This window comes from Hyperolius riggenbachi, chromosome 1 (assembly GCF_040937935.1).
Source record: "Hyperolius riggenbachi isolate aHypRig1 chromosome 1, aHypRig1.pri, whole genome shotgun sequence".
Classification (NCBI taxonomy): domain Eukaryota; kingdom Metazoa; phylum Chordata; class Amphibia; order Anura; family Hyperoliidae; genus Hyperolius; species Hyperolius riggenbachi.
In genome coordinates, this window is record NC_090646.1 from 609380180 (window position 1) to 609392867 (window position 12688).

Below are 12688 nucleotides of genomic sequence, written 5' to 3' on the forward strand. Positions count from 1 at the left end.
GATATAAATGTTCTGTCTTGTCTGGTCTTGTATATTCTTTACCATCTATAACACACTTTCTGCAGCAAGCAGCTGCAATGCTACTGTACAAGTTGTGATATTTGCGTGCTTGTTTATTTTTAAAAAACATTGGAAAGCAGAGTGGTGCATAGAAGATGGGACAGATGTGGATCAGCTGCCTAGAGCAACCAATCAGTTTTATCTATTGATTAAAAAAAGGATCCGGATTGGCTGCTCTGAGCAAATTCTTTACTTTTGCCCCAGTTTACTTAGTTCCTGTCTTGAAAAATCTGTCCAGAAGTGTCTCTCAGCCTGTTTCTTGACGAGGATTCAGGTTCAGACCTTCGTTCTCTACTTGACATTTTTCCACCACATATTTGAATTAAAATAACGGTTTTGACTTTAGCCAAAAAACTTGTTTAACCCAGTAATGCATTCAAGACAAGGAAGTAAGGGAATTCCAAAATGTTATTGCTGTTGGAGTTTGGAACAATTACTATCGAAGGATTGGTGGGGCTCCTACTTTCTTTGGATAGATTTACTGTATTTTTTCCAAATATAGAGACCTAGGTTTAGAGGGCAAAAACAAAGGAAAAAAATACTACACCTGGTGGGTCAGTGGTCTGGGAGCATCTTGTAGATTGTGTCCCTTATGTGTCCTCTGTCCCACTTGTGTACTCCTCTGCACCTTAGTTGTACCCCTTTGTCCCTCATCTGCCCTTCTGCATCTTCCTCTGTCCCCCTTTGTTCCCCATCTGCCCTCCTGTATATACTGTATATTATACAAAAATGGTGAATCCACAAAGATGGAAGTGACAAGAATATATGGAGCTCCTTTATTGGGCATTCGCATTGGTCTGATGCGAATAACTGGTGAAGTCTCTTAGGTGATAAATGCAATGAACGTCTTGGTCATGAGTTTATGTAACAAAGTGCAGCCTGCATGGTTGTTGTCTAAGTTGTGTAATTTATGTTGACAGTTCCGTGTTGCTGTTTTTTTTTTTTTTAAAGTGGACCAAAATTAAAAATACAAGATTTCAGCAATAAAATCCATTTTCTAACTTATAATAATAATAAATATCAGCCTTTTTTCAGCTGCATGATGACAAATATAAAATATTTTACATTTATTAGAGGAACCCCTCCCTTCCTTTCATATTGCCGAAACAGAATCCGGCAGACTGTTGGAGGAGATAAAAAAACAAAACGCAGGCTGCTACTGATGATGTCACAGGGGAGGTGATCTCAGCTTGTGTCAGATTTCTCATAGACGATGCCACTATGAGGGAGGGTAGGGGATGACAAAACACACCCATGATCTAAAACCTCCTACTAAGCTCAGAAGTAATGGCTACCACCTGTATAACCCTAGTTATGAAAAGAGAAGGATGAAAAGCATGCACTGAAATGCTCATAGGCTTGAAGGAGTGTCAGACTGGTGCAACTGAATATTTTGAATTTAAAAAATGTTTGGTTTGGGTCCGCGTTAATTCATAGACTAGACTAGCTTGGCAGAATTACAAGCCTGGCAGGTAACACATTTCATGTTTCTGCATTTTAAAGGGAACCTTAACTGAGAGCGATATGGATGTTTTCTTTTAAACAATACCAGTTGCCTGGCAGTCCTGCTGATCCTACTGGCTATAGTAATGGCTGAAACACACACCTGTAACACGTATGCAGCTAATCCAGTCTGACTTCAGTCAGAGCACCTGATCTGCATGCTTGTTGATGGACTGTGGCTAAAAGTATTAGAGACACAGGATTAGCTGGAATGCCAGGCATCTGGTATTTTAAAAAGAAAAATACATATCCTTCTCAGTTTAGGCTCCCTTTAAAGCTAATGTAACCCCGTATTTAAAAAAAAAAAATAAAAAAAAAAAAGCAGATACTCACCTAAGGAGAGGGAAGGCTCGGTCCCAGTGTTACGCTGGCTCCTCCATTTACATCATACGCCGAGGGGACTTTAGAAGTCTTTGGGAGCAGAGTTCTCCCGGAGACAGGCGGCTCCATACTGCAGCCGTGCGAGTGCGTCATAGAGGGCGCATGCACAGTGTAGAGCGGCTCGTCTTCGGGAGCACTCGGGCTCCCAAAGCCTTTCCGAAGCCTCCCTTCGGCCGGGAGACAGCGGTATTTGACCGAAACGGTCGAATACCGCTACGGGGGAGCCAACGCAACAGCGGGGACTGGGAGAGGAGAGGGAATGCTCTATGGGACCCCGAGCCTCCCTCTCCTTAGGTGAGTATCTGACATTTTTTTTAAAAAAACGGGTTCCCATTAGCTTTAAGGGTGAATTCAGCTGACTGCCTAAAGAACAGCTTTAAGTAAAATTCCTCGATCACCAAAAATGCCCTATGAAAGTTTCAGTGCTGTAGTTAAATTTTCTTATAAAATTACCTCTTAATTTTTAATGTTCAAACAACTCTCAATTTGCAGGACTGGTTCTAAGCACAAACTGCAGTTAAAGCATACCTGATCTGAACCTAAAGGTGGCCACACAACATACAATTAAAAGATCCAATTTTTTGCCAATTCGATCATTACGATCGGTTGTCCTGAAAAATCGAAACCTTTTCTTAGTTTTCGATCAAGAAATCTAAGCGGATTTCCCGTGTTTTTTTTTTTCTCCAATTTTTGGAGATTGGGCATGTTGAACATTTCAGACCAATTTTATCAATAATTGTATGGTGTGTGTGATGGATTGTCAATGACTTGATGTACAGTTCCAATCAATTTTTTCTGAGCTTTCAATGAATTTATTCATGACTGGGGAAAAATTGAACATACCGGTAGGTGTGTGGTACATTGGGCAGATTTTTGAGTTGTTCCAATCAGTCAGAAAAAGTGATTGCTATTCTATGACTGAGAGTATATTTTAAATAACATGGGCCATTACTGCTGGCAGTTTATACAGCTGAACTGAAAGCATTGCTTATTGCCCCACAAAAGTGGGATTTCACTTTAATTAAAATGTTGCGGTAAATCATTAGATGTGTGTCTGTTTTCCATATAATCCCGTCAGCGGAACAAAACGGAGCGTTTGTAAATTGAAAAGGTAACATTTTTCAGGGAATATAGATCTTTCTAATGCTTCCAGCAGGCACACGAGATTACTCATGAATTTAAACATGCCTATTTGCCAGAACTGTCATTCTGTTTGCCGTGAATACATTTGCAGTAAATTACAGAGGAATGAGGATGTTTGTTTTAGTTTTGATAAAGTTTTTAGATTTATGCAAATATCCGTAGAGCGGGAAGGCTTCCTCCTAATGAAGGCTGGCATCTTTCTGCATAGTCATTTTACAGATCTATGTGGATAGAATGCAAAAGGAGGGTGCCGAAATATGGATGCTCCAGCCTGCCAACATCTGAATCTGCCTCGCGAGTAATGAAAAGTGACCTTTTCCCTGTGCATTTCATTTTGTGCACTGACAACATATACTGACAAAGAGATTCTAATTAATGCCAGTTACATTTTTTTTTTATAACCTTATTCAATTCCCACACCCCTCCGCAATGTTGTAACCAGAAGAGATATGCTTTAGCTTGGTTCTAGCTTTTCTGTTTTACTCTCCCTATTCTGCAGACACTTTCACACCTGTCACTAGCTGATATTGTAAAAGTGCTGATAATCATCTGCGGAGAGGGATCCCATAGAGCATCCCTGGCCCTCGTTTGATCCCCTCGTTCCAGTGTGGTCACCCCCGTTGCAGGAATTCAACCAACTGGTCGAATACACCTTTGAAGATCCTTAAAAACCTTTGAAAGCACTAACGCCCTTGAGTGCTTTGAAAGACGGCGAGCTCTGTACTGCACATTTTTGAGCACACACTAGTGCATGTGCAGTTTGGAGTCACCCGTCTTCGGAATGCCCTCAGGGTCACAAGTGCTTTTTGAAGCCTGCAGACACATTTACACCTGTCACTAGATGACATTGTTAAAGTGCCACCACAGGTGGCAAATTTGTACACGGATAGCACTGGAGCAAGGACACAGAGAGAGGACAGGGAAGGCTCTGAGATCCCTCTCCATAGGTAAGTATCTGCCTTTTTTCTGTTACAGATTTGCTTAAAAGTAAAACTGGAAAGAGAAAAAAAGCTAAAGTTATACCTTAGTAGATAGAAGTCTCTGTATAGTCCAGAGCCTTCCTGTGTCCTCTTGGACCCTACCGCTGCTAAACATTCTTCGTCTTTGCGGTCATGCTCCCACGGCGGTTGTACAGCACATACACTACTATAGGCCCTCGTCTTTGCAATAGCACAAACATGCCTGTACATGGAGGAAAATGCCATGTAACTACACAGCCACAGACCGTACTTTTGAAAGAGCACTACACCCGTGCTTGTTCACAGATGGGAATGCATCAATGAGAGCCCATCAGAGAAGCCTTTGTTGGAGGGTTCCAGGACTAGACCGGTGGTCTCAGGTAGGATGGGGGAAGCTTCTGAAGCTTTCCAGAGTCTTAACTATACTGAGGTATCTAACTTTTTATCTAACTTTTTATGTTTTTTTTTCTCCTTACAGGCTCACTTTAAAGGGGCAGTGTCCGTTTTCACACACAGGGTTGATTCACAAAACTTCTCATGAATTCTCTTACCTTATTCTCTCTTTCTTCTACGCAATAAAAAGAGATTACAATTCTATAGAGTTCCAGTGCAAAATATTACCCCAGTGTTCAGATATATACAAGGTGCAAGTACCTAGTGATTTTTGGAGTGTTTTGGTATAGAGATTTTTTTTTTTTTTTTGTACAAAAAAAAAAGGTTGGAATATCGCTCAGCGTTTTTTAGAGCGATTTTCCACTTTTCCTATACTTAACGTTGAGGCTGAATCGCCTCAGAAATGCTGCAGGACGCATATTATTTTGGTAAAAAAAATCACATCGCTCTGGTGTGATCCATCCCATACAAATACATTAGCCAAGCGCTTTTCAAAGCAATAGCATTTTTAAATGCGCTCAGAAGCGCTCTTGGTGTGCACCAGCCCTCACACGAAAGTTGTCATCTAAAAGAATTGCATGTTCTGGCCATCATGTTGCTTTCCCCTAGACTTCTGTTCTCCGGCGGTGTTATGTTTTACTGCTTCTGTACATTCGTTTTATACCTAATTGCCGCTAAATTCAGTAGCTTGATTAAATTGGCGTGCCTCTGCAGGGTGGTGCCCTCAGTTCACTGTATATTCCGCGATTCTTCAGCGATGATAAGGGACATTTGTATGGCTGCTTATGCAAGAGCGGATTTGTTAAAGATTGTTTTTATGACTTTGCCCTTTCTTAATTGGAATATACATCTCAATGCAATTTAATGGTGATGTGTACAAGGAAGGTATATTTTACCTTTTTATCTCCCCTAGCGATAGGTAGGTTATGAGGCGTTTGTCTGTTTTGCTCTGGGATGAACATGATTTCACTCGTTTGGCGAGAGCTGCTTGGATAATTCTCAGGAAAATATAGCAATAAGCGCAGCGTTCTATCAGAGCGATGCCTTTTATCTGTGGAAAAGCAGTTTACAGTCCCTCACTTGCAGAAATTCAGCTCATTATTTTGCATCCTTGCAAGATGTGCTGATTATTCAGAGTGCGCTATTCATCTGATAACAAATGTTATGGAGAAGCCGTTTAAACATTGCATAATATGAGTTTTTTAAGCGTGTGGCTGCGGATGTATACCATGTCGCAGTAGGAGGTGATGCATTTTGCATAAGAACGCTTGCACGGGTTATTACATTATAATGTAGGTGACCTTTCTGCATACATTTAACCTTTGCCTTATCAGGTGGGGCAGAGGCAAATACATTAAATGCAGTATTAATGTTTAACAGAATAAAACGGTAGATACTCCTATTAATGGGGGCAAAAAATATTAACTGGTAGCTCAACATATAATAATTTATTTTTTATTTTTTTTAAAGAGAACCTGTACTGAGTAAAATTATTTAAAATAAACACATGAGGTAACTTGAAATGAACATTGCATAGTTACCTTGCTATCAGTTCCTCTCAGAAGCTCACCATTTTCTTCTGACAATTATCACTTCCAGTTCTGACAACATTTTGTCAGAACTGAAATGTATCAGTTACTGTCAATTATATATCAGTTGCTGGCAGTTACAGCTGAGAGGAGAACTGATGTGTCCATGTTTCCCTATGGCTCAAGTGGGCGATATTACAGTTTAACAGTGTGCTGACCAGGAAGCTGTTATGGGGTAATGGCCATTTTCAAAATGGAGGACGGAGAATTCCATTGATCACAGTGGACAAACAGGACGCAGGAGAGGAGAAACAGATCGAGGAGTAGACTACACTGCAGGTAAGTATGACTTGTGTATGGATATTTTGACTTTTAATTTTCAGTACAGGTTTTCTTTAAGGAGAGGACAGTTACCTGCTTAGTCTCTAATGTTCATTCCAGTAATTATCAACGCTTTATTTTATTTTGCTTAAAATTGTATCCTGGTGATTAGTAATTAATATAGCTGTGTATTTATCAGAATCAGATTTATTTTTGCCAAGCATGACTAGAGTTGTGCCCGGAATCGGGCTTGGCACATAAAAGGCTTAAATGTGTAACTGTCGGGCATACAATCAAAAATCAGTTCTTTATTTTTATCTAGTAAACACATAAGGATGCTAACTAGGCAATCCAAAAGTTAAAAATCACTCTTAAGTTTTCTTATCCATAAAATAACACTCCCCAGTTTCCGTGGCTCTTATTTGGTACACCTGCTGCACAAAGAAAGTTGCAGGGCATGCTGGGTTGTCTTTTTTTGCTGCTTTACTTTACCTTCAGACTGACTCTGTAACAAAAATTACAACGTTTTTTTCTACCATCCTACAAGTTCCTAAACCTATTCTAATGTGTTCTGGCTAACTGCAGCACTTTGTACTGTCACAGTCTCTGTAATAAATCAATGTATCTTTCCCCTGTCAGACTTGTCGGCCTGTGTCTGGAAGGCTGCCAACTCTTCTGTGCTGGTCTGTTCCTCTATGCACACTCCAGTGTGTGTTTTATTTACATAAGCCAGCAGCTTCTCTGCTATCTTATCAGTGATAGAAGAGAGCTGGATAAAAATCCTCCTGGCTGTGAAAGTAGCTGGCTGACACATACTGAGGAATTACAAACACAGGCACAGGCAGAGCTGTCTGCAGGGAGCCTGTAATGTTCAGTGCATGAGAGAAGAAGGGGACAGAAGGTAAACACACAAATGATCTTTTGAGATTCAAAAGGAAAGCTGTATACAGCCTGCTTGTGTATGGATGTATTTTCTATGTGTGGACATATTGTACATCAATCTACTTCCTGTTTTGGTGGCCATTTTGTTTGTTTATAAACAAACTTTTTAAAACTGTTTTTGACTACTTTTAATGCGGCGGGGAGCGGCGAAATTGTTCCAGAGGGTAATAGATGTCCCCTAACACACTGGTATGTTTACTTTTGTGCGATTTTAACAATACAGATTCTCTTTAACTAGAGTGACCATATTTTTGTGGGTCCAACCTGGGATGGGGAGGGGGGCGTGGGGGGGGGGGGGGGGGGGGGCGCCGCGTCGAAAAGTGGGGAGGACTGAGCACGCAGCGGCGAAGACTGGGGGGGGGGGGTTGCGCCGCGCCGAAAAAATGGGCGTGGTCATGACATTGTATGGGCGGAGCTAACGTAATGATGTAACAGCGAGGCATAAGAAAGCAGTGTTTACGCCATGATGTGGACAAACGAGACTTTGCATCATGGGTGTGCAGAAACTGTGTGATGCTAATAGTATACCGTAACCACAAAGCAGCATACATAGCCATCTATGACCATTAAATAATAAATGTAGTAACAGTTACCCCGGACACCAGAAAATAAACGCAATAGGCAACATGTCAGCACAAAATAACCGCAATGCGGGCAACATGTCAGTACAAAATAAACGCAATGCGGGCAACATGTCGGTACAAAATAAACGCAATGCGGGCAAACATTTCACCAGAAAAGAAACGCACTGCGGGCAAACATTTCGCTAGAAAAGAAACAATGCGGGCAAACATTTCACCAGAAAAGAAACGCACTGCGGGCAAACATTTCGCTAGAAAAGAAACAATGCGGGCAAACATTTCACCAGAAAAGAAACGCAATGCGGGCAAACATTTCGCTAGAAAAGAAACGCACTGCGGGCAAACATTTCGCTAGAAAAGAAACAATGCAGGCAAACATTTCCCCAGAAAAGAAACGCAATGCGGGCAAACATTTCACCAGAAAAGAAACAATGCGGGCAAACATTTCACCAGAAAAGAAACGCACTGCGGGCAAACATTTCGCTAGAAAAGAAACAATGCGGGCAAACATTTCACCAGAAAAGAAACGCAATGCGGGCAAACATTTCGCTAGAAAAGAAACGCACTGCGGGCAAACATTTCGCTAGAAAAGAAAAAATGCGGGCAAACATTTCACCAGAAAAGAAACGCAATCCGGGCAAACATTTCGCTAGAAAAGAAACAATGCGGGCAAACATTTCACCAGAAAAGAAACGCAATGCGGGCAAACATTTCGCTAGAAAAGAAACAATGCAGGCAAACATTTCCCCAGAAAAGAAACGCAATGCGGGCAAACATTTCACCAGAAAAGAAACAATGCGGGCAAACATTTCGCTAGAAAAGAAACAATGCGGGCAAACATTTCACCAGAAAAGAAACAATGCGGGCAAACATTTCGCTAGAAAAGAAACAATGCGGGCAAACATTTCACCAGAAAAGAAACGCAATGTGGGCAAACATTTCGCTAGAAAAGAAACAATGCAGGCAAACATTTCCCCAGAAAAGAAACGCAATGCGGGCAAACATTTCACCAGAAAAGAAACAATGCGGGCAAACATTTCGCTAGAAAAGAAACAATGCGGGCACACATTTCACCAGAAAAGAAACGCAATGCGGGCAAACATTTCGCTAGAAAAGAAACAATGCGGGCAAACATTTCACCAGAAGAGAAACGCAATGCGGGCAAACATTTAGCTAGAAAAGAAACAATGCAGGCAAACATTTCCCCAGAAAAGAAACGCAATGCGGGCAAACATTTCACCAGAAAAGAAACAATGCGGGCAAACATTTCACCAGAAAAGAAACGCACTGCGGGCAAACATTTCGCTAGAAAAGAAACAATGCAGGCAAACATTTCCCCAGAAAAGAAACGCAATGCGGGCAAACATTTCACCAGAAAAGAAACAATGCGGGCAAACATTTCGCTAGAAAAGAAACAATGCGGGCAAACATTTCACCAGAAAAGAAACGCAGTGTGGGCAAACATTTCGCTAGAAAAGAAACAATGCAGGCAAACATTTCCCCAGAAAAGAAACGCAACAAAAAAACAATGCGGGCAAACATTTCACCAGAAAAGAAACAATGCGGGCAAACATTTCGCTAGAAAAGAAACAATGCGGGCAAACATTTCACCAGAAAAGAAACGCAATGCGGGCAAACATTTCGCTAGAAAAGAAACAATGCGGGCAAACATTTCACCAGAAAAGAAACGCAATGCGGGCAAACATTTCGCTAGAAAAGAAACAATGCAGGCAAACATTTCCCCAGAAAAGAAACGCAATGCGGGCAAACATTTCACCAGAAAAGAAACAATGCGGGCAAACATTTCACCAGAAAAGAAACGCACTGCGGGCAAACATTTCGCTAGAAAAGAAACAATGCGGGCAAACATTTCACCAGAAAAGAAACGCAATGCGGGCAAACATTTCGCTAGAAAAGAAACGCACTGCGGGCACACATTTCGCTAGAAAAGAAACAATGCGGGCAAACATTTCACCAGAAAAGAAACGCAATCCGGGCAAACATTTCGCTAGAAAAGAAACAATGCGGGCAAACATTTCACCAGAAAAGAAACGCAATGCGGGCAAACATTTCGCTAGAAAAGAAACAATGCAGGCAAACATTTCCCCAGAAAAGAAACGCAATGCGGGCAAACATTTCACCAGAAAAGAAACAATGCGGGCAAACATTTCGCTAGAAAAGAAACAATGCGGGCAAACATTTCACCAGAAAAGAAACGCAATGTGGGCAAACATTTCGCTAGAAAAGAAACAATGCAGGCAAACATTTCCCCAGAAAAGAAACGCAATGCGGGCAAACATTTCACCAGAAAAGAAACAATGCGGGCAAACATTTCGCTAGAAAAGAAACAATGCGGGCAAACATTTCACCAGAAAAGAAACGCAATGCGGGCAAACATTTCGCTAGAAAAGAAACAATGCGGGCAAACCTTTCACCAGAAAAGAAACAATGCGGGCAAACATTTCGCTAGAAAAGAAACAATGCGGGCAAACATTTCGCTAGAAAAGAAACGCAATGCGGGCAAACATTTCGCTAGAAAAGAAACGCACTGCGGGCAAACATTTCACCAGAAAAGAAACAATGCGGGCAAACATTTCGCTAGAAAAGAAACAATGCGGGCAAACATTTCGCTAGAAAAGAAAAGCAATGCGGGCAAACATTTCGCTAGAAAAGAAACAATGCGGGCAAACATTTCACCTGGAAAAGAAACCTAATGCGGGCAAACATTTCACCTGGAAAAGAAAGCATTTACTCACCTGGCAGAAGTGTCCGGCCTCTGGCGCGCTGCTCCGTCCCGGGACCGTCTTGTTCCTCCTGCTCTTCTCTCCCGTGCTGACAGGGCTACGGCAAGATGGCGCCCGAAGCCCTGTACTGGAGACACAAATAGGTCTCCAGTACAGGGCTTCGGCAGCCATCTTGCCGTAGCCCTGCTCCCCTGCCGGTGTCGGAAACAGACACCGGAAGAGGAGGCTGGAGCGGGGCTGCAGGCAATGAACTGGCACGGCGTCTATAGATGCCGCTGCCAGTTCATTGAGGAGAGAGTGGCCAGAGTCCCGAGGCCGGGACGTCCCGCTGCTGAAAGCGGGACGTTTCCCGGGACCTCATTAAGGCTGGGACAGCAGACCCCGAATCCGGGACGTGTCCCGGGCAATCCGGGACGTCTGGTCACTCTACTTTAACAAATGCAGCCTGATTGGCTGAAGCCTCTTTCCCTCCTGTTTTCCCCTCCCACACCTCTCTGATTGGGCAATATTTCTCATGCTGAGACAATGCACGTTCTATTGTAGAGCTGGGTGGCAGTGCCTGAAGAATGGGACGAGGGCGGCAATGCATACACAATTAGGCAGAGGAGAGTAAGGGAGGAAATTACATCAGGATTGGCTTCAAGATAGGCATAGTTAAGATGGAGAGAGACTGGGGCCCCCGGCTGTCGTGCGAACCAGTGTTTGTGATTTTATGATGGAGAATCCTAAGAAGGATTTTTTTTTATTTATTTTTTTTACTATAGAAAAATCACCAAAATCAAAACTGGGACAGTGCAGTACATATGTTATGTAAGTAGAGCAAGTATTTATCTACTTACATATGTGTTTGTTTTTTTTTCTGAGATAGTATGGCTGACAGCTCCTCTTTAAGAGATGCACAATGTACAGCAGTGAATTACAGATATAGAAACCGAGTAGGATAGTTTACAGTATGGCTATTTAACACACAAACATTGGCCTCTAGCTGAACAATATGCAGGAGTGTGAACATGATTGTCGATTGCAGTGTGGAAAAGAAAAGGAAAAGAAAAATTTAAGAGGGGAGGATGGGGGTGTGAGGGGAGGGGGAGTGAGTGCATGAAGAGGGATCAGGGAGTTGTTTTTGTGCCTTGAGGTCCTGGTAGAGATGGACTGAAAACTCTGGCGTGACGGGAGCAGATTGAAGAAGCAGTGCCAGGGTGGGACGGGTCGTTGGCGATCTTCAGTGCTCTGGAGCGCAGTCTGGTGTTGTAGAGGAGGTCCAGAGGGGGAAGTGGTTTCCTGATGATACTCTCTGCTGATTTGATGACCCTCTGTAGTTTGTGTCTGTCTGCTGTTGGCAGAGGAGCCAGCGTACCAGACCAGGTTGGAAGAGCAGAGGACAGATTCGGTTGTGGCGGAATAAAAGCTTGTCACAATCTCCTGGGCCATACTAAACTTCTTCAGTTGACAGAGGAAAAATAGACTCTGCTGGGCCTTTCTCTGGGTGGAGGTGATGTTGGCCCTTCAGCTCAGGTTGTTGGAGGTGGTTGTGCCCAGAAGGCAGATATAGTGCATAGAAAACTGACACTCAAAATGAAACACAATTTGTAACCTTATTGGAGGAAATCATAACCCGTATTCTACTTGGTTTAGCTAATAAAATGATTAGTGACTACTGAGCAGGAGGGGTTCTTATGTAAGTGAATACACCTGCAGTATTTTTCATTGAAGCTGGGGGGAACACCACTCAATCCTTTGTGGAAAAATTGAATTGTACCACCCTTCAAAAATCCAACAGGTTTCATTCCTCCCTCAAGTAGGGTGCATTGTTGGGGGTACAAAGTGCTAGAATGTACATGCCATGTGCAAATATTACATTAAATATTTTTATTTGAAGTCACATTGGTATAGCCTTCCGACTCAAATAGCAGTCAAACTGATATTTTCTGCATTAATTCAGCCTATAGTCCTGTTACTAGCTGGGCTCTCGTTGTCGCACCTTCCTGTTCTGTACCAATACTACACAGGCTAGGGATGCATCTGTAGAGAACTCTGCAGCAAACTGTCGCGCGAGGGATCTTGTCCCCTGCGGACAACAGTACTCGTACTCGTACTCGTACTCGTACTCGTACTCGTACTCGTACTCGTAC

At 42.5% G+C, this 12688-nt stretch overlaps 1 protein-coding gene across 2 annotated transcripts in view; it reads left to right on the forward strand.

Moving 5' to 3' along the window:
* The window catches only part of MAST4 (microtubule associated serine/threonine kinase family member 4), a 690505-nt gene that overhangs the window by 170405 nt on the left and 507412 nt on the right, over nucleotides 1-12688 (forward strand). The gene's annotated exons all lie outside the window — the stretch shown is intronic.